Source organism: Hesperophylax consimilis, chromosome 14 (assembly GCF_061612785.1).
Source record: "Hesperophylax consimilis isolate HC1 chromosome 14, BYU_Hcon_1.0, whole genome shotgun sequence".
Lineage (NCBI taxonomy): Eukaryota > Metazoa > Arthropoda > Insecta > Trichoptera > Limnephilidae > Hesperophylax > Hesperophylax consimilis.
Window position 1 is genome coordinate 10,209,262 of NC_142849.1, and position 24,067 is coordinate 10,233,328.

The 24,067-nt window shown below is 34.3% G+C and overlaps 1 protein-coding gene across 1 annotated transcript in view; it reads left to right on the forward strand.

Annotated features, from left to right (window-relative positions):
* Positions 1-24,067, forward strand: part of LOC149417872 (peripheral plasma membrane protein CASK-like) — a 363,609-nt gene that overhangs the window by 48,313 nt on the left and 291,229 nt on the right. The window lies entirely within an intron of this gene.

The window sequence follows — 24,067 nt, forward strand, 5'->3', positions numbered from 1 at the left end:
AAGGGGGGTATTTCTCCACCCCCCTGATTGCTTATTCGTAGGATAACATATAATATGTTCGTTTTACGTAAATTATTTCAAATTATTCGTAATCCAGTTAAAAACGGGACTGCATGCCTTTAACGAATGAATTGATAGGTTTCCTAATAAACTTTTAGAAAAACACTTATTATTTAAAAAAATATTATTTTCGCTTTCTTCGTTTTATATTATCAGGACAAATGCAGGTGCATGAACACGTGTTCCGATATATTATGAATATACTAAAAGTTTATTTGGAAACGGCCCGCAATCCCGTTTTTAACTGGCTTTTAATAAATCAGAAATACTCATTTTTCTCCATTATTTTATTTATTTATTCATTTTCGGGAAATCGACCGTATAGGTACAGTTAATCAGTTTGCACATAAGTATTATATAGTAAAATAAAACCAATTATAGATTTCCTCCTTGTGATTTGAACTGAAACAGCATAATATGGAATAAGTCATTTAAATTTGTGAGAAAGGAATATGAATTAAAAAATTTATACAAAACAAAAGATTATTTAAAACGAAAAATTTACAAAACAATACATTTATAGCCATGAAGAGAGGTTGTAGATATAAATCAAATCATAATAGAGATATAAACAATAGAGACATAAACATTATTCACAAACCATCAGAGAAATATTATTTTATGGACCTCTTGTATTTGGTAAGTTCGCAACTGAAAATATCAACCTTGGATAATACGTTATTTGTAATTATTTTACCTATTGCAAGTGAAATACCCCCCTAATCTCATAATTCCACGATAATATTTTTATAATTACAATTTGAAATGATTTCTGTACTAAATAACATACGTTTGAGCATTCTTATAAGAATAAAAAAATCAATATCTGGATTGATGTACACAAATTAAACTAATGTTATAGTACAACGTTTGTGTTACATTAAGCCTGAGTAACTTATACGTTAATCGGTCCTCAGTCTTGTTTACAAGCAACCCGAAGCTGTGAAATTTCACGGTCGAGTGGAAGCCTAATGTTGCAGCAGGTACGTAATTATTTTCATCTCTCCCATGTTGGAGCCTTAACATGGAAACAGACGACAAACATGTTGGTAAATTGAAATTACTTTCAACGGGCCTTCTGTGTGAAGTAAACGCAAAGAAAGAGACCTCTTGCTTTATAGTTTTATAATTTAATTAGCTGACAAGTACGCGGCGTTGCTGGGGGTTATGCTTAGGAGATAGACATACACCGTTGCGGACTATTTTGTAGGCCCTTTTAAGATATATAATTCCGTAGTACAAAATTTTGATGTATCTCTCAAGGTTTAGCTCGCGTTAGCAATATAGGCGCACGAAAATATTTTCGACGAAAAAACATCGACATTTCTCTACTTTCAATAAATATAATAATAAGAAGAATTTATTCCAGAATGTATGTAGGGGTAGTGCAATGCAATACATTCCATATTTGAAATAATATACATAATTAGCTTAAGAAAAATAATAATAAAATATGAGTGATTCCGATAGGCACAAAAATGAGTGTAAGTAGCCGTTTATGGTGGATATTTGTACATCTCCCGTCTCCAGAGGGCTATCAGAGGGGACTCCATCCAGGCAACCATAGCAGTGATGATTTTGTTACTTGATTACCGTAGTCTGCGCCATAAGCTTCCCATGTAATGGCAGAGAAGCGCTCTGAAAGAGTGAACTCGTCCCTCCAGGAACATTTCCGTGGCGCTGCAGTATCTCGGTAGGCGGAATAGTTGGCGATAAGCATTATTGTAAGCGACTTTTAGCTTATGTCATTGGGATGCAGTGTAATCCACCCACAGTTCTGACGTGTACAGCGGAGTGCGAAATACGTTGAAAAGTATCTTTTTTACGTTTGTACTGCAAAGGTGAAAACGACTTGACAGCATACCTGCATACTGAAGGTGTTAGTATGTTTTCGTTTTTGCATTTGAAAACCATAACTATTGGTTTGGACGTATTATAAACAAACCTTCCGGAAAAAATTCTCTAAATTATAGTGAAAACCCTATCAAAATCCGTTACGTAGTTAAGAAGAACTAATCGCACAAACTGATAGACGCTGATAGCGACTTTATTTTATACTACGTAGAGATAGAATTTTTCTCTTATTCATTTCAAATGATTGCCAGGTAGGTACTGAATAATGTTTGAGAATCAAAAAAACATTATACCTTGGAAGTTATAAGTATGAAACAAGTGGTATTCTTGTCTTAGATTCCGATATCGCACGTGACAAAGATTGTCGGGAGAATTTCGCAATAACTGTATCTCTCTTGCCAGCTACTGCTTGGTGTGCTCGTCATTTTAAATGACTTCACGTACCGTCAGAGGTCTGATGGTCCCATTGACCCGTGCGTCAGTAAGTTGGGACTTTGTTAATTATTGTTATTGGAGAGGTGAGTAATATTCTTTGTCTTTTGCAAGTCATTTTCGTAATAGGTTTGCTTTAACACCAATTATTTTTAATACATTTTGATTTTCATAAGGATTTATAACTAATTATCTCACTAATACAAACCTAACATGGTTACCCACACTACACATCCAACGCCTTAATGATAAAGGGTAAAAGTGTCAATTTTTATATATTCTTTGATGTCATGTTTACACCAACGCTTTTAGTGATTAAAACCTTTATGAATTTCATCAGTCACATGTCTATTTTAATTTCTTATAACATAGTATGCTGGGGATCATCTCTAAAGTCCAATGTTGAACCACTAAATATTACTCAAAAATTGATACTTAAAGTGATGTACAAAAAAAATTCTGTTATCCATCCAACCTAATTTATAAGGAATGTAATGTTATGTGTATAAAACAGCTATATATCACTCACACACTTTGTCGATTTTTTATTAATATTAAATTTGCTGAAAAAACACCACAAACGCGGACAACTAGAATTAGCTCTACATTGAACTTTGTGGCGGTAGATACTAAAACTTCTGCAATCAAGAATGTTCTATACTTAGTCTAACTTCTGAAATTAAATATCTTGGTATATATATAGATCAACATTTTAAATGGAAAAAACAAATTTGCGAACTTGTCAAAAGAATTAGAAAATGTATTTATATATTTATAAGACTTAGAAATATTCTTAGACTAGAAAACCTAAAAAGAGTGTACTATGCAATTGTACAATCTATATTACAATATGGTATTGTTGGCTGGGGTGGAACTTATAACAATATATTAAATCCACTTAAAATAGTTCAAAGATTGATAATTAAAGTAATATTGAAAAAACCATCCAAATTTTCTACTGAGATTCTCTTTTCAATATTCAATGTACCCACAATAGACAATATATATAAAAAATATTCAATTCTACGAATTTATAAAGAAATACAGTTAAATAACTTACAATTCAATTCATCAGCAAGATATCAAAAAACTATCAAAATCCCAAAACTCAATACAAAGCACACACAAAATACCTATCTCTATCTAGGTATAACATTTTTTAACATCCTTCCATTATATCTAAAAAATATTGAAGATATTCAGGAATTTAAAATAAAATTAAAAAATTACCTAAAACTACTATAAAAGTCCATATCTTACTCTTATTATTATTTCCTTCAAATCTTGAAACTGTATTATTGATAAATCTTGCCTATTTCTTACTTATCCCTTTGGTTTTGCAAATATATTATTTACTTACTTACATGATTCCATATAAATGAGCTAGGATTCACTCACCAAACACAAGAGCCTCGTCTCTTTATGGTGAGGAAAAGCTATTATTATTTACCTTTATAACACTGTATAATATGTATATTTATTGTAAAAAACATACAAATATTAAATAATAAAAAAAAAAAAATAATAAAAAAATTCTTTTGGTCAAAGAAATTATTTATATCAGGCACCACTTATGTTTAATATTCTTCCAAATCATATTAAGTCTACCAATTCCTTAGTTAAATTTAAAAAGTTAATTAAGATATTTGTATTGACAGACGATTGTCTTAATATTTTTTCATCCTTGTTCTTTCTTAAATAATAAGATTTTATTTTCATGTTCCATTTGCTGAATGAATGAATGAACTGAATGTCACCCTATCTGTCTTTATCATCTACTTTGCTTCTTCTTTTGAATAATGATTAATGATTAGTTATGGTTCAAATATTGTTACAATATATTGTCAAATTACCCATCTGTCATGAATATATCCCTCGCAGTTTACTAGTTGGAGAGGTCAAAGGGTCTCCCCAAATCAGCATCTCCCGATCTGGCACGCCACGCAGGTGATGGGCAGGCGCATGCTGAACACAACTCACTCGATGAACCCTGGCACCCCTGCTAAATCACCAAACGTAGTGAACCATTTGGGGTGACCTATGGCAGAGGTTTTAATTATCCAATAAATGGTTCCCGGGACGGCGGTACAGAAACGCACTTCGAAAATTGAAATAAAATAATGTAAATGAACGAATATTTAGTACCTACGTATATTACGTATAGTAAATATGTTACGTATACGACATATTTTACGTATACTACATATGTTACGTATACGACATGTTTTACGTATACTAGATATATTACGTATATTACATATATTACGTATACTACGTATATTACGTATACTACATGATTACGTATAGGTACTACATATATTACGTATACTACATATATTACGTATATTACATATATTACGTATACTACATATATTACGTATACTACATATATTACGTATACTACATATATTACGTATACTACATATATTACGTATACTACATATATTACGTATACTACATTTATTACGTATACTACATATATTACGTATACTACATATATTACGTATACTACATATATTACGTATACTACATATATTACGTATACTACATATATTACTTATACTACATATGTTACGTATACGACATATTTTACGTATACTACATATATTACGTATACTACATATATTACGTATACTACATATAATTACGTTTACTACATATATTACGTATACTACATATATTACGTATACTACATATATTACGTATACTACATATATTACTTATACTACATATGTTAAGTATACGACATATTTTATGTATACTACATATATTACGTATACTACATATATTACGTATACTACATATATTACTTTTACTACATATGTTACGTATACGACATATTTTACGTATACTACATATATTACGTATACTACATATATTACGTATACTACATATATTACGTATACTACATATATTACGTATACTACATATATTACTTATACTACATATATTACGTACTTTCACTGATTATCTTCAATACACTCGTTTATCATATGAATTCAGGGTGTTAGAATTTTTTCAATCTAGTTTTTAATAACTATTTTTGCTGTTCGAAATCTCTCTTTTAAACGAATTAAGCTGGAGAGAGTAGATAAATTAATAGTAATCACACAGAACTTCAAATTATAAGATTTGAGTTTAAGGCGATGCCATACGTAGTAATGCAAAATCATGTGTTTTTTTTTTGAAAATTTGGTCGCCTAGAAATGTTTCGGATGCTTTAATTAAATACTGCGAGTAGAATACATCTTGGCCTTTGAAATAATCGAGTATTTTTTAGATAAGTCTTTTTATAAGCCCAGAAAAAAATAAGGCCTATGAAAACTGCTTTAAAGTTCAAAATCTCTAACTTACGAACCCATTTTCGGTTATGATTTTATTGTATAATGTGGCAAATTAAGTCCACAAAATAAAATAAAAGGCACTTTTTTGCCATGTTTTTTTCTTGCATAAATCAAAACAGGCGGATGGTGTTAAGCGGGAATTTAAACCTTATCGCCATCTACGTAAGGGTTGTTATTGATAGCGGCTCAATTTAAAATATTACACGACGTAGTGCATCGCCTTAACAAATTAAATTTAAACCCGTAGCATGGTGATTAATATGTGCTTTGTTTGTTACAAAACCACATTCTACAACATATTATCTGCTTGCAAAGTTCATCTTTAAACAGAGTTGTTGACTTTATGCCAAAGTTTGAAGAGCAAAGTGCAATTTGCGAATATGATCTTGTGATGCGGTAATCGTGTCTTGATAATAAAATGTGTAAACTCGACTAATCGACAACGGGACTTTAGAAATAAATATACTTCTCTGTATATGTTCCTCACGATAGTTTTGAGCCAGTTTCGGAAGGAATTTATATTTATGAAACTTTACTATCAATGTCACATCACAACTACCATACGACAATGCACATTTATAGTATATCTGAAATATTCGCACTCATTAATTCACTACATTGATTTTTATTTTTGGAATTCCTAAATGAGCAATAGTTCAAATTGTTATATAATTAATTAGCCGATGTGTATCCGACGTTGTTGGGAGTTATCCTTGTGAGAAAGACATATATGTAGTGGTACGCAACTACTTCATTCGAACGAAATTCTAGAAGTCTCGATTTTTCCAAACAAGCTTCTTGGATGTTCTTTTATTTATTTGTTTGGAAAATTCTACATAGCAACCAAATTGTTCCAGAAGCTTCTTCACCTTTTCAAAGCGACAGCATGAAGAAGCTAGTCAGTCATCAATCTGCCATCAGTTAACGAGGTGCTCAACGAGTGATAATCCGCGCACCTCACTTGCGCGAAGGACATTCTTCCCGGCTCTGCTCATGGACTCCATCGGGATATCATCATAGCGCTTTGGCCCAGATCGCCGTCCCTGGCCAACGCTACATGGATTACAGCGCCCTGGTTCCAGCGTCTCTGACCAGCGCTTCATCCACTCACAATGACCACCACGAGGACACGCAGCATCCTCACTGGTCAGCTCAACTCCCGCTCAACCGCCTACAAGGTCCACCGCACCTTCGGCCTTCCCGTCAGCACTGGAGTACTGATTGTCAAGATCGCCAGTGCCCGACAGACAACGAGTCCGGTCACCAGCGCCCGGCGTCGACTCACAGACCCGCGCTTGACCTGCCATCACCGCCTGCATCCGGAGGATACTACATCTGTCCAACGTCATCTCATCACGGCTACCTGACTCATCAAATAAACACTCTGACCTTCACCACAACATCTTTCATTCCGTGCCTCCTCACCAGATCCCCAAATATATACTGTCTAAGGTCGTAAGGTTTAGCCAGCGTTAGCAATGGAAGCCCCCAAAAATATTTTTTACGACTTGATTACAAAATATCGACTTTTCTCTACTTTCTTTAAATATAACATGCGTATATTATACATATAAACCTCCCAGGGGAAATTCTCTAAATTATAGTGAAAACCCTATCAAAGTCCGTTGCGTGGTTTAAAAGAACCAAGCGCACAAACAGACGTACACGGACGTACATAGCGACTTTATTTTATACTATTTATAGATTAGAGGTTATTTAAGTTCTTTAATAATTAAATATAGAACAATTTGAGGTTTTACTCACTAAGTTATTTCAAAAATAAGTTTTTATCCCAGACTTGCAGGTAAGTCAATAGATGTCGCACATTAAAAATAAAAATAGGATATATTGCTATGGATACAGTTAAATATGACCGAAGGAGATAGGGTCCCATTAACTCAGTAAGAGCGGCGCCCCGGCAAGGCAGGGGTCCTAGGTTTATGTCGTATGTGTGGTAAAACCATGTATGATCGTGTGAGAAATGTGGAGATACGCAAAGAATGCAAGGCTGATGTAAGCGTAGTGAGTAAGATAGAGAAAGGGACGCTTAGATGGTTTGGACATGTAAAGCAAAAAATTGTAAGGAGTATATATGAGGCAAGTGTGAATGGTAGCAGAAGTTGAGGACGCCCGAGGAAGACAAGGCACGATCAAGTGAATCAGATACTTGAGTCAAGCCTTGAATAATAGAAGATTTTATATGAGACAATGCATGAATGTCAATGAGGCAAGGAGTGTGTGCCAAAACCGAGTTGTTTGGTGGTCCATCCTCTCTGCCTACCCCTGCGGGAAAACGGTGTGATGGTTAGTTAGTGATGTAAAATTTCGTTTAATTTAGGTAATATTGTCTTCAATAAAATTAAACACACTACATTGCATTCTAATTGAATACATACCCAGGTAGTTGTATGGTACTGTTGTTGATTAACGGTTTGGTATTTCATTTTTATTTATAGATTGTTAAAAAAAAACAAGTCTTAAGTTTTTTTTACCTTTAATTTTCAATTTGTTACCTATTTCCGCCATCTCTTGGGCCCGCCAATAGCCAATTTCAAAGATATTTTTTTTAGTTTTATTCATAATATTTTATGTACCCATAAAATGGTCATTTTACACTTCTAAAAATAATGTAATCATTTTGGGATTTATTCATTCTTCATCACTAACGTGTTTTTTAACGAAAACAGCGTAATATACTAGTAAATCTAATTATTATAACTTTTTTTACAAGTAGTCCAAAAGTTCAATATATTTTTACTAATAATTAAATAGTTAACCTTTGTGTGGGCTTCGTTAATTTAGTACACAGTTACGTGTATCGGCAAAATCACGCCATGATACTTTGTACTTGTCACATGGTATTCTGGTTTCATGCGAATTGATCTCGATTTCGAAGTTTTGTTCACAATTTAACGGCATAATTAACATTCCGTAAATCAATTATTGTTCAAACACGTTAATGCATGCAGTCCAATTTGAACGAGTCACATTAAAAAACTAAGTAGTTATTTCTGAAATATTTATATTATTGATAGTTTGTTCTGCTGCAATTTGCTGTTAAATAAATTTAAAAAACACACTTTTTGACTTTTCAATAACGGCATACAGAGCTCAGGGCCAAAAAGGCCCCTTTCTTTTTGATCATAATTTAAATTAAAAGATTGTGTGAAAAATAGATGTAATTTAGGTTTCGTGAAAAATTTATTAATAAATAAATAAAAGGTTGTGTGAAAAATAGATGTAATTTAGGTTTTGTGAAAAAAAATTGCTTTGAAACATGTTAAGAAAACTAGAAATGTATTCTATACAGATTTGGATGGAAACAAATGTACCACTGACTTAGTACCTTTTGGTTCTAGACCATTTAGTACACAGTCTGTCTCTCTTACACTTTCCTGAAATTGTATATCGCCATCCCATTTTAATTTCGTAATCATGGCTTATATTTGGATCATGAAACACGCCCACAAGGCATTTCTTCTGTCGTTCTTTATTCTATGGCTGCAGGCGTATTAATCAATTGGTAAATAATCAGTATAAAATTATTATTAATCTTCCAAACGTAAACATCATATCCCTAAGGAGTTAAAATAAAGAACTATTTTAAGGGCGTGTCCGTGCGCAAAGTGAAGTATTGTGTTCTTTATTAAGGTATTTTCAGTTTTTTTCTTGCAAAAATTGCCAAAATGATTTTTTTTATTTTTATGTTGGCGAATAAATTATCTATAACTATTTAAAATGTGCCATTTTCTATTTGCAGCCAAAACGACATTTTTGAAGTGAAACTTCTTTAGGCGCGTAATGAATTTTCGGGGACGGAGTAAAACCGAGTCACGATCGAAACGAAAATGCGGGTACCCCCACCACCGATTAAAGTTCATTTGATCTAGTCAAAGTTTTGAAGTAACATATAAATGCTTCTTAGCTCATCCCGACAACTGGCGTTGGTGGTGTAATGGTCAGCATAGTTGCCTTCCAAGCAGTTGATCCGAGTTCGATTCTCGGCCATCGCACATTATTTTTTTGTTTTTAACGCCTTTTTCATTCAATATCTTATTTTTTAGTAGGTCAGAACATTTTTTAAAAGAAAATAATATTGCAAAATAATAAAAACACTTATCTCACTGTGATAAAACATTACTCCGCTAGAGCGCGCTTTGCGTTATTGTGTTGGATTAAAATTATTATCTAATCCGTATATTATGATAATTGTATTACATTTATTTAATTAATTTATTTATTTTGATAATATGTAATAATTTTCAAAGTTTTGAAGTAACATATAAATGCTTCTTAGCTCATCCCGACAACTGGCGTTGGTGGTGTAATGGTCAGCATAGTTGCCTTCCAAGCAGTTGATCCGAGTTCGATTCTCGGCCATCGCACATTATTTTTTTGTTTTTAACGCCTTTTTCATTCAATATCTTATTTTTTAGTAGGTCAGAACATTTTTTAAAAGAAAATAATATTGCAAAATAATAAAAACACTTATCTCACTGTGATAAAACATTACTCCGCTAGAGCGCGCTTTGCGTTATTGTGTTGGATTAAAATTATTATCTAATCCGTATATTATGATAATTGTATTACATTTATTTAATTAATTTATTTATTTTGATAATATGTAATAATTTACAGAAAAAAAAATTAAAACTATCTCCCTCTGATAAAATATCCGTTCGCTAGAGCGCACTACGCGATCTTGTGTGGGATTCTATTTCTGTACATTGTACATTATTTTTAAAAATATATTATATTGAAGTGAAACTTCTTTAGGCGCGTAATTCGGGGACGGAGTAAAACCGAGTCAGGATCGACACGAAAATGCGGGTACCCCCACCACCGCTCACCGTTCACTGTCCCTCTCTCACCATATGCGCTTGTTGAGGTGGGGGAGCCGCTCACGAACGTTCTCTCTCTTCTCTTCTTTCCTCTCTCTCAGACACCAGCGAACTGCGCCACGCCAAGCATCAGCTGCTTGGTTAGTATACTGCGTCGTGAGTGTAATACGAGTGAAATACGTAATTGATTGTGGTTCATACGGTTTAACAAAAGAAGTTTCACTTCTGTCTTGCGTAGGCTTGACACACCCACTTTTTTATTCGTAAATTCGGCGGCGTTAACGTCACGCCGGGCGACGTTTTATGTCATAATAAAGTTGTAGCCAGTTGGAACCGTTTTAGAATGTGCAATTTTTTAAACCAATAATTATGAATGAAAATATTAAAATTACACATTCTTAATAACAATGATCGGAATCAGAAAAAAAAAGTTTAAATCTTCCAAATACTTTTTTCGGTATTCCTAGTTTATGAAAATACACCATTGTTGTGAAATTTATTAAAATTTTTAAAATGTCGACAGCAAATCAATTTCATTTATCTGCTTTCGGCCTACTTTTCTTCCAAATTGGCATTTTTCTGTAAAAACGAACTCGGTTACGTAACCATTCAAATTTTTTTCGACTCTTTCGCTACTTGAAAAATGAAGTTATCTGCCGGCAAACGTAATAGTTTCGTAAATATTTAAACCCAATTTGCAACGGCTCGCAGCCGCCCATGCCCGGTTCGCGATGATTAGTGTATTTACCGAACCTGAGTTGCCCCGGTTTAAAATGCATGACCCGTCTGGGCTTTGACGTTTCCTGGCCCGAAAAGGCTCGAAAAAAGGATCAATGCCTCCGAGCAGAGGAGGTTCTCGCCTGGTTATTGCGTATTCGTTGTACCCAGTGTTTGCTCTGTAGAAAAAAATGGCGCTGGAATTCAAATCTTACCATATTATCTAGATATATATTCAGACAATTTTTTTCAAAAAATGTTAAAGTAACTAACTAACTAACCATCACTCCGTTTCCACGCAGGCAGAGAGGACGGACCGCCAAAAAACTCGCTCTTGACACACACTACTTGCCTCATTCACATTCATACAAACTCTTTTATTATTCTGACTCTTGACATGGCCTGACTCAAGTGTCTGATTCACTTGATCGTGCCATGTCTTCCTCGGGCGTTCCCGACTTCTGCTACCATTGACATTTGCATAGTATATTCTCCTTATACTCCTTTCTTCGCTCATTCGCTCTACATGCCCAAACCATCTAAGCGTCCCTTTCTTGATCTTGACACACGCTCGTTGTATCATTCACATTCATACATAGTCTCATACATGTTCTTCTATTTTTCTGACTCTTTACATGGCCCGACTCAATTATCTGATTCACTTGCTCGTGCCATGTGTTCCTCAGCATCTAGTCGAAGATAAGTTCATGGTAAAGTGTCTAATTACTATCGTCTGCAAATTGCCGGTATACGGTAATCGAGCAGCTCAGTGGATTCAAGAACAGTGGCAATTCAACACACTTTTGAAAAGTGATATAAAGTGATGAAGTAGGTTTACATGTCATTTTCACTTTTAATGACTATATCACAAAAGTATGTTGAATTGATACTGTCCTGATATACATCCTGAACGTATTAATTTTAAATATTTTTAGTTATTTTTTTTAAATTTAGATTTATAAAAAAATTAACCCTTCAGGCCTCTGGCATATTTACCGTTATATTTCACAAAGATGCTGTCAGAAAGTCGGAGAATTTGTGTGTATCTCAATAAAATCTAAATGAATGGGATATCTAAAAACTAAAAACGGTTTTTGAAACGAGATAAAATACGCTTTCAAATTATAAATAAACGTATAATTTCTTAAATATTAATATTTTGAAATCAAACGTTTTAAAAATGGCTCACATTACGTTTTTTCATCTAAACACTGAATTTAAATTACCTATAACCAAAAAAATACATATTTCATTAGACAAATGTATTCTAAACATTATCACCACCTCGCTTTTGGTTGTTTCAAATAAAAATAACGAATAAAAAATTCAGAAAGTTTCAAATTTATTTTCTCAAATGCGTGGCGAGGTACAACAGCTAGTTAAGTATCTTTAAATAGTATAAAACAAGGTCGCTATCCACCTCTGTCTCTTTGTGTGCTTAGTTCTTCTAAACTACGCAACAGATTTTGATAATGTTATCACTATCAATATCGAGACTTTCCTCTGGAACGTTTGTATATATGTATCTATTTTTTAATTTTTAGAATTTTTTATTTATTTTTTATTTAAAGGCAATATAAAGTAAAGTAAACAAAGATACAATATTAAGTAAAATAAAAATATAAAGTGATCACAGACATAGGAATTAATAGACGAGAAGATAATGGCGAGGGGTAAAATCAACTGTTGAAGAACGAAGGGGGTAAGGCTGACTGTGATTCGTCAATAAATCAATCTGACAGTAAATAGGCATCTCGCATTATAATATCACCATTTAGTTCTTAAAAGTAAAATCTGCTTTTGAATGAATAGACATTTTTACATGGGAGCGCAAATTACTCGCCACGTTATGAACTAATTTGCGAAGTCCAAATTCGGCAAAGTAAGGCAGCTTCTATTTTCAGAGTCGTAGTTAGTTTCAGAGTATTTAGTTAAGACACTTTTACAAATGTTTCATAATTTACTTACCCCAGTAAACAACGATGAGCACACTTGAGAATCGCTACATTGTGATGTGATAGTATATGTTTCTAAAACTGATCCATATAATACGGTGTGAATAAGCTTAAAATAAAGTAAAATAATGCTTACTTATGGAATGTAATACGACAATTGGGTTTATTCTCTTTTTCACATCTATTTTTACAAGTTTTCATATCACAAGTCAATATTTTGCAGTGTTATTTCGTAAAATGAACCGATGATGCCTCGACCATAGTTCGCACAAGAATGATGACGTCACGTTTTCAAATTTCACTTGAGGCCATAATACGCAAGCACAGCCGGCTCCAATGGAACCGGTATGGGGAGTGGGGATAATACGCTTTTAATCACTTAGGGTAGGTCTACTAATATTCATATATCTATGGTCACATGTCTATTTTAATTTCTTATAACATCATCTCTAAAGTCCAATGTTGAACCACTAAATATTACTGTCTTTAAATGTCTATGAAAGTGATGTAGTTTGTTTTCTGTCCTCACTAGGTATTCCTGTTTGGAGGCGGACTGTAGGTTGTTGTATGTATGTTGATAATGATTTCCTCATCTTCTAATTTGTTGGTTCCCACAAAACTTAAAATAAACTAAGCAAAACGTATTTATGTTTGTTGTCTGTAGGTTGCGTTGGGGTTACTTCATAAATTTAATGATTTCCTCATCTTCATGTTTAGTTAGCCATAATTTGATGTCTTTTTTAAACTTTTCTTTATCCATGGTGTTTTTAATTTCAATAGGCGGCGTGATAGACGGCAATAGACGGCCGGCGTGGTCTAGTGGTATACGCTTTTGACTACAGATCCGAAGGTCGCGGGTTCGAACCCGGCGTGCGCAAATAAATTTTATTTGATTAATTTGTGTTATTTCACAATTAATTAATTTAAAATAATATATAGTATATTTGCGGCACGTTCCAGAGTGGAAGATACTCTCAGTATCGCCCTGGTGTAAGACCACCATTCAGAATTGAAACGTTGCTTGAAATGGCTTTAGCCGTGTTTGGTGACCAGATCTGAATAGCCAGGTACTTCCCCACCTTCCTCTTCCCCATCTCCCTCCCCTCCCCAATACCCTCAGCCTCACATCATACCCCAATTGGGGATGCCATAGTCTCACTGGCTCCAGACGGGAGCAGTTGGGACTCTTGTGCGGTAATACTGTAAAAAAAAAAAAAAAAAAGGAAGGGCATTATAAAATTTTATAGCTTGGAAATAGTGGTTTTTCTGAATATCGTATTTATAGAAAGTAGAGAAAAGTAGAGCAACGCCCGGTACACGTCAGCTGGTAAATATATAAATTAACGAAAACAGTTTTCCTCCATCAGTTCTCATCAGTCAAAATATAAGTATGATTATCCCACCTAAAATGTCGCTTAACCAAGTGGCAGTTTTTCTGGCTTTACAACTGTACACAGTATAAACAAGTGATTCTCGTGAGTTATAATCACATCACATTAAAAATATGAATTCAATGCTAACGTTTTTTTCCTCCAAGTGGTGATTCGTTAAGAAATAAATATCCTCGATTAATAAAATACCAATTACTGTAAAAATATATTGAGATTACATATCTAAGACATTCGACCCGCAAATCTATAGGTTTATTGGCTGGGAGCCCAAAGGTCCTGGGTACAACAACCGGTATAGTCACAGACAGAAGAATATATAGACTAGAAATTAAAGGTGAGGGGTAAAATCAACTGTTGAAGAACGAAGGGGGTAAAGCTGACTGTGATTCGTCAATAAATCAATATGACAGTATATAGGCATCTCGCATTTTAATATCACCATTTAGTTCTTAAAAGTAAAATCTGCTTTTGAATGAATAGACATTTTTACATGGGAGCGCAAATTACTCGCCACGTTATGAACAAATTTGCGAAGTCCAAATTCGGCAAAAAAAAATTCTTCTATTTTCAGAGTCGAATATTTTGTTTACGTATTTAGTTAAGACACTTTTATAAGTGTTCATAATTTACTTCCCAGTAACAACGATGCGCACACTTGAGAATCGCTACATTCGACCAGATGTATCTCGATGTAATAGTATATGTTTCTACAACTGATTCATATTATACGATGTGAATAAGCTTAAAATGATGCTTATATATATGGAATGTAATACGACAATTGGGTTTATGCTCTTTTTCACATCTATTTTTACAAGTTTTCATATCACAAGCCACTATTTTGCCGTGTTATTTCATAAAATGCCTCGACCATAGCTCGACGCTAGTTCGAACAAGAATGATGACGTCACATTCTCAAGATTCACGGGAAGCCATACGCGAGCCCAGCCGGCTCCAATGGAACCGGTATGGGGAGTGGGGAATAATACGCTTTTAATCACTTAGGGCAGGTCTACTAATATTCATATGTCTATGGGTATAGTATATTTTTTAATGCGAATACCACTTAAGTTTAACTGTCCGTGACCTGGGGGCTTACTCTGTATCTTTCTAAACTTTCCTGCCGCCGATTTAGCCACGTCACAAACCAGTATTAACCTTTCCCTTACGGTGTGAAAAAAAACCACGTCCTCCGGTGCTATACACTCGGTAAATATTTATTTATTGTAATTACTGAATGTAATACTTAAATGTATTGCGGAGGAATACCAAAAAATTGAAACCTGTGTTTTGTATATTTACAGAGATATTTTGTAAATTAGAGACGATGTTTACTCAGTTGACAGCACCGGCAAGGAAAGGTTAAACCAAGAACTTACTGATATGATTTAAGATTTTCACGGCCAAAAGTATTTTTGTTATTTGTTTTTTGGGTATTATGCCGTGTTGCGCTAACTCCTTCTTTAGCCAACGTTTCGGACAGCATTGCAGTGTGACTATCTCCAAAAGGATTTCAGAACACTTCAGAGCTTGTAAACTCGGCCACCCTGACAAATCGGCAATTGCCGAGCATTTGATTGACACCGGGCATTACTTTGGATTTGTTCCTGAAATCCTGGGGAGACCGAAAACTTATAGAGCACGGCTGATTACGGAGGCCATTGAAATTCATAAAAATCCCGTAAACATTAATAGAGACGATGGAGCTAAGCTTAATAGTTCTTGGTATCCGGTAATTGACGGATACACCAGAGCTAAACGGAAAAAAACCACTTTAAATAAAAAAAATGATACGTTAATGTTAGCTCAGAGGGTTGGAGCTGGCAACACGGTATCACAACCTCATACATAAGCTCACATTTTAACACAACCTCAAATAACACATCTGCCCTGATGATGGACACTGCAATGCTGTCCGAAACGTTGGCTAAAGAAGGAGTTAGCGCAACACGGCATAATACCCCAAAAACAAATAACAAAAAAAGAACTTACTGGTTTGTTAACACGAAAGATACGGAGTAGGCCCCCTGTTGGATGTTGGATTATGGCACAGCTATTTGGAGATGTTGTGAGGTGGAAGAAAATGGTACGTAAATACAATTAGAATGAATATAACTGTTAAGCGGAACTAAGTTCAAAATTGATTATTTACATCGTTCATACTCTTCTAAAGGGGCCAATTAATTATGACCATAGTATTCCTTTTATTTGCACACTTTGTATTTCGTAGTGTTGGGACCAGAGCTAAAACGATTATCACTCTGTTATGTAGCTCGTGATATTATTATAATTACATAACAATACGGATTTGTATTATTCATTTACCTTGAACACCTGTGGTACGAATGCTTCATTGTTTGGAAAATGATAATCTATCGGCACTTAGCACCACGTGTTTCCTACACATTACTATGCACTACATCACGTGAGTGTAATATTATTCATTTTATACTAATGTGCAGATGTATGAAGGTACAGGGTTTTCCAATAAGAGGTGTTATTTTAAATAGCCCGCTATTTCGGAAGATGTTACTTTTGAAGCTGTCATTTTTTGACATTTGACAAGTAGAAACTACGCCATTAATAAAAATGGAACGATACACGCTTCAACAACGCATTGAAATTATTAAAATTCACTTGAGTGAATCAAATGCAAATCATCTTGAGTGATGAGGCCCATTTCCACCTCGGTGGCTTCGTCAACAAGCAAAATTGTCACATCTGTGGCTCGGAAAACCAAAGAGTTATTGTTGAAAAGCCTCTCTATCCTCAACGTGTGACTGTTTGGTGCGTTTTATGGTCCGGCGGAGTCATTGGACCTTACTTTTTCGAAAATGAGGCTGGAGCAACAGTTACGGTGAATGGATTGCGCTATCGAGAGATGATTAATGATTTTTTGTGGCCGGAATTGTATGGTATTGATCTGGGCAACGTTTATTTTCAACAAGACGGCGCTACGTGCCACAAGCAACGAAACCATTGATCTTTTACGATTGAATATCAAAATAACACCTCTTATAGGAAAACCCTTTATATACAGGATCTTAAGGGACACACTGAACTTACTTTAATCAACGATTCCTGAAATTATTTAAAGTAAAAAAAATTAAAAACACAATTTTGGATTTCAACGACTTTTAAACGTGTTTTTTTTTCTTCAATATGTCGTCGCTAGTCACTCAGCCTGATAACCGAGCAACCCCTCACCACGATCCTAACTGTCCAAAGCCTACTGTTTTAAGTTGGAAAATCAAAAATGTTACAGGATTCCAAAATTTCATTTACATTTTTTACTCGAAATAATGTCAGAAATTACTGGCTAAAATAAGTCAAGTACGTCCCTTAACATCCTCAATACAGGTATAATATCAGTACGGGTGTTTGTGTCCATTCGTAATAGTATATGGGTATGGAAGCATTTCAGTAGATATCTACACTGGTACTGATTTAGTGATGTAATGCTAATGCGTTCAGAAACACTGAATTATTATTATTAATTATTAACTGAGTGACATCTTCGATTATTACGAAGACGGGAAACGCAAATTCTTCGTTTCTAATTTGCTCGAATGAATTTTAATCAATTTGAATGTAAGAATTGACAAGTTTCAATTAGATTTACCGATTATTGAAGGAATTTAATTATTTAGTTTGTTAGGGAATCGAGCTTATCGATCGTGTTATTTTTCATTAATACTTTTTTATGTCGTCAGTCATGATTCATGATGTTCTGCTAAAGATTTGCATCTTCTAAATAATAATATTTTACATTGCATACGCCTGTCCCGTGTTCATACATTTGTCCCAGTCAATTTAATATTTTTACGCTAGTAATTATCTACACGTCTTCCAACTTCTACGCAAAAATGAGCCTTACGGTACTTTCTCTTAGGGTTTGTGTTTGTATGCTGCAATCTGCAGAACAACGCTGAACTAATTTTAGCTGAATATATTACCTACATCTATAGTACTATTATACATACAAACATGCAGGTATCACAAACGGAGTTAGTCGTACACTGTATGTACGTACTTCTACAGATGCAGTACATTTATACAGGATGTTTAAAACTTGTTATTTAATTTCAGAAAAGAAAAATTAGCAAAATTGTTAAAATTAAAAAATAAAAGAAAACACGTTTTTAGAATACCTTTCTGTGAAAACTGTTAATTCAATAATCGTGTGCCAGCGATACACAACCTTTTCAGCCGAAGAGCCAATTTATTACGATATGTTCGCGGGCCGCAGGGGACAAGATATCTACATCTCACAATGGATAACTTTGCAATCTATGGCGTTGCCGGTGTAGATTTTTATATTTTTTTATATGAATACCTAGAAAATATACACGATTGCTGTGCAATATAATATGCTTTCAAACTTTCGATGTGCCATTTAGATTTGAATGTATATGCAATTAGTATGCACCTCTGCGTTCTAACACTGTATACTTTTAAAATTTGCGCCCCCGGGACTCAAAGGCCGCCGGTTTTGCATCGCTGTCGTATAATTTCACTGTCCCTTTCTAGCTTGTAACAATAAGATGGCGTAGTCAAGAAAAACAAATTTGTTTCTTAAAAATAAAAACATTCGGTTTCTCGGTGACTTTTATTTATTTATTTATTTTACGCCTATTAAGTCTTTTACATACATATATAACAATATTTAAGAAATTATACTCGTAAATGCACTATTTTGACTGTTTAAAACACATATATAAAAAAAAGATTGTTGAATTTGATCCACACAGTATGTAGGTACAAAATATAAATATAAAATTTCCAAAATATATTTTTTATTTCAGCCGACAAAATACTGTTAACGTGCAAAATACTGTAATACTGTCAATTTAAATAGCTTTATCAAATTATTCCCCTACTTGATGAAAAAAACTTCAATGAGGTATGCTTATATAAAGAAATTGATGTATATACTAAATATATCAGCAACATCGGATTGTTTCCTAGCTGTTGAATCCGACGCATAGGAGTGTGATATTGAGACGTTGATATAGAATTGCTGCAATAATATGGTAGGTACTGTCTTGTAACTGACGTGCTTGGAGTATGAAAAGAGATTAAATATAACAGGGCTTCCCAAACTTTTTTCAACTGTGACGCCCTTGGGAAGTTGCCATATTTGCCCCCCCCCCCAAGCAAACAAAAAAGAAAAAAAAACATTTTTTTTCTTTGGTATTAATGAGAAGGATGTGCTTGCTTTTCTGAGCATAGTTTCTCAAAACGAGGTTGAAGTTTCGAAATCGCCACTCTCGTCTCTGCCTCTAAATTTATTTTTGATCTGTACTTATTCTTAATTACTGCAACTGCAGAGAAACCTGTCTCACACAAGTATGATGTCGCAAACGGTAATATAACCCTTAACGCTGCAGTGCTGATGGAACGATATTCTCGCTATAAAGATTGCCTCACGACGCCCCTGGGATGATCCCGCGGCGCCCCGGGGCGTTGCGACTCACAGTTAGGGAAGCCCTGAAATATAATATTACATATTTTGGCAAGGATACTACAAGAATACATAATTTGTACTACATGAATACAGTACAAGTACACAATATTCAAAGTGTGTGTTTGGGTCAACTCTAATTGCGTGACCTATACAAATACACACGTAATTCATTATGGTAATAATTTATCCTTCTATTTATTCATGCATAAAGGGCTACCTTCACGCACATACTATGTAATATTTGTACGTCACTTCCTCGCCCTTTCTTCATTGTATTAGGGACAAATGCTATCTAACTGCTAATTAGGTCGAAGCTTAGCATAATGAATGCGACCTTTGGCGTCATTAATCACAAAATCAACCCGTAAAAACAAGTTTTTTTAAACTATAATTCATCTAATCTATCCACATTATTGCAAGTATGAAAACATTATAAAATCGGTTAAGAAAAATGCTTAGACTATTATCTTTTAAATGTGGACTACATGACCATCTTAGATCATGCGACGTACGTCGTGAATACTTTAAGATTAATACACTTAAAATAAGAAGGCAATTGACTGACCTAATATGTTTGCATTAAATTATTCACGGCCATCTTGATACCTCATTATGTCTTAGCAATATTGAAATAAATGTCCCCAATTCCCATTGAATATTTTCAAAAATAATATCGCCTACTTTAGCCCTCTGACCCAAATGTGTAGACTGTACAATAAGATTGAGTGTGCTGAAGTAGATATTTTTGTCGATAATTTGTATGGATTCAGAAAAAAAAATCTGCTATTTTTAAATAATATGTTGCACTGATTAATATTATGTATTACTTGCGTCTCTTACTTTTCTGTAATATTTTTATTTCATAATTATTTTTAATTTTGAATTTTTATTTTTATTTCTTTTATATTTAAATCTTTATTTAGGTATTGATTTATTAATTAACGTGTCTTTGTATGTGTATTTGTATGTTAACTGAGTTTTTATAACTGGATTGTTCTCACGTAAGTGAGATCGTCTGTAAAAACCCAGTATAAATAAATAAATAAAATCTAATATCTGTTTAAATTTTTTTCTGTTTTGACTGAGGATTGAACCTTCCTCCCCAGGAACTGATTAAAATTAGTGAACCGCGCTTAAACCAAATCCTGATTGGATAATTAAATGTTTGTAATATCATCCAATTTCAGAGAAATGCGTGTATGTCCGCACGTGTATACGTGATTGCCACCAAAAGTTAATAGAATGCATTGTCAACGACAACGAGTCTATCTGTAGAGTTTCAGCTCAATCGGATTTTGCATTCATTCATACGTATTTAAAAATAATATTTAAAATTTGGTGAACGTCATAGAGTATAATTTTTTTTTTAAATTTCGAATATAATACAGGGTGTATCGGCACATGCCCGACAAACTTTAACCAGCTATTCCTTAGCACTTAGCACATTTGGAGTAAAAAATGTTATTGGCACTTTGCTGTCCGGTAACATTTTTTTTTAATAAAAAAATTACTATTCATATTTTCACCACATGTCACCACTATTTTATTCTTTGTCAAAGTTTGAAAACCCACCTGGCAATATTTTATTCGAGTTTCGTTGAATGATATACGTACGTACCTACATTAGCGCGCTTTTACGATCACAACGAAATGGCATGGCACAATTCGTCTCATTTTTAGCTATTATTATTTAGTTTGTATGAAAGAGCGAACACGCTTTTTGACACACTTGCTAATAACAGCTATTGAACACGAGAAACAATGCCAATGATAGTGACGGAGTGTGGATTTTTTTATCATTTTTTGTTTTTAGTTGAAAAAAATGTTACCGGACAGCAAAGTGCCACTAACATTTTTTACTCCAAATGTGCTAAGGAAAAGCTGGTTAAAGTTTATCGGGTGCGTGCCGATACACCCTGTATACATATTTGGTTCTGACTTCTGGCCCTTTGCTTAGTGCTATTATTTAATATTTTCATCCGTTTTCTGAACTTTTACCAGTGGCGCTGCCCATCAAGGCTGGAAAACTGTGTCTCTGGTTTCCACTTGAATATCGCTTTTGGCCAAATTTGATGCAATATGGCTGCTCAAATCGTTCCGTCATTTTGCAACCCGACGGGTGATCAGTACATATCCTAACTCGTGTAATTAGGCTGACTGCCAACAACTGATGGCGCTTTTGCACTTGTGAGCCGAACCACGAATCGTGGGAAAGGAACGAAACGAAAGGAACCACGGAGGAAGGAAGGGAACGGAGGTGGTCATACGAACATTTCCATTTTTATTTATTTAATATCTGTACCCCGCTAGTCTATCTGTGCAAGTAGAGATACAATAGCGCGTTTTTCTTTTACGTCCAACAGATGGAGCCATTTTTACACAAATTTTTACCTGTCACAGGTTGCATATTTATAATAATACTGGTTTATTTATTTGTATTGCGCCGTTTTCGTGATATCACATAGGGCGCTGTAATCGGACCTGTGACCGGAAAAATAATCAAAATGATCATTCATCACATTTAAAAAAAGTTATATTAAGTCATGGAAAGTTATGAAACAAAAACTTTATTAAATGGGTTAAGTAAGTCAGGTTATGTTTAAAAAAAATTTTCATCGTTTCTAATGACTTTATATCACTTTTTAAAGGTGTGTTGAATTGTCAATGTGTTAAGTTATCATGGGACCAAAAATACACGCATATTCGAATGCAACGTTGTGTCAAAATTTCAAAGTAATCGGTGTAGAACTTTTGGAGATTTAACAAACGAACATTTACACTTTTATTTATATAGATAAATATAATTATGACGAGATACTTTTTTAACACACCTTTTATACGTAATTTACTGTCAGTAAACCATAAGTAAAAATGCAATATTAAATTTCATTTATCCGTTCACATCTTAATAATATAATTACTACTTATATTTATATATATATAGTGTTCGAGGAACGAACAAGGGTTGGGATAACCGTATGTTAAAGGTCTATTCCACACAGATAAAGCATGGATAACGCCTATGGCTTATGACAGGCGAATGCGATAACACAATATGTAAGGTTAATTCACAGTCAGCTTACCGGGTGGCGACCGAAGTCTGCATCTCGAGAATCATCTGTCAGCACTGAAACGGTGTTCGTTGTACGGTAGCACTCGTTATGTTGAATTGGATTGCGATAATTGCGATAAAATACGTTTAAGGGATTATTCCGATAAATAACCGGCGATAGTATACACATTGGTTTTGACAGGATGAACGTTTCGATGCGATTGTTCGGCTCACGGCCCTCCGTGATTCTAGTTGACGTGTGTGATTTCAAACTGTACAGTTCAAAATCTGACCGTACTATTGGTCAGCACACGACCCGTCAAAAGCAAATCGGCGTGACGGAACAATAAGTACTTGTTATTTTCTGCAGAATTTTATAGGTACTCTTATTCTCTCGTGCTCTTTTTCTCTGCCGTGTTATTTTATGTGAAAGTGCTTTTATATGTTTTAATACTTAAAATATATAAATAAATCATTTTCTCCCCTTTTGTGCTATTGTAAGTCTAACTTCATCCGGGGTATGCTCGCATCTTCCTTGAATCTCAGAAAGGACGAATTGGGGGGTAAACTGTAATTTCTTCAGGGTAGATAGGTACTGTCGCGCTGTGGGGTGACTTGAGAACTCTGCCATCTCGGAGAGTAAGTCTCTCTGTGCCGGATCGCTATCTATCTGAAACAACGTCAACCCAGATTGTTTTATCTGCTTGCCTGTAAAACCAACCTACAAATGGCTCTGCTGGGAGAAAACTTATTGCTGAACAAATTCGCCAAGATTACAATATTTCGACTGCAAAACACAGAAGGGGTAGCCCATATTTATAACATTTTACAGAAGTTGAATAAAATGTTTTTTGTCTTTTAATTTACAATTTTAATATGTTGGTAGCTCTCAGTTAATGTATGATTACGGTTAAAAAAGCCGGAAGTTGATATGGTCTAATTAGTTCAGTGGTT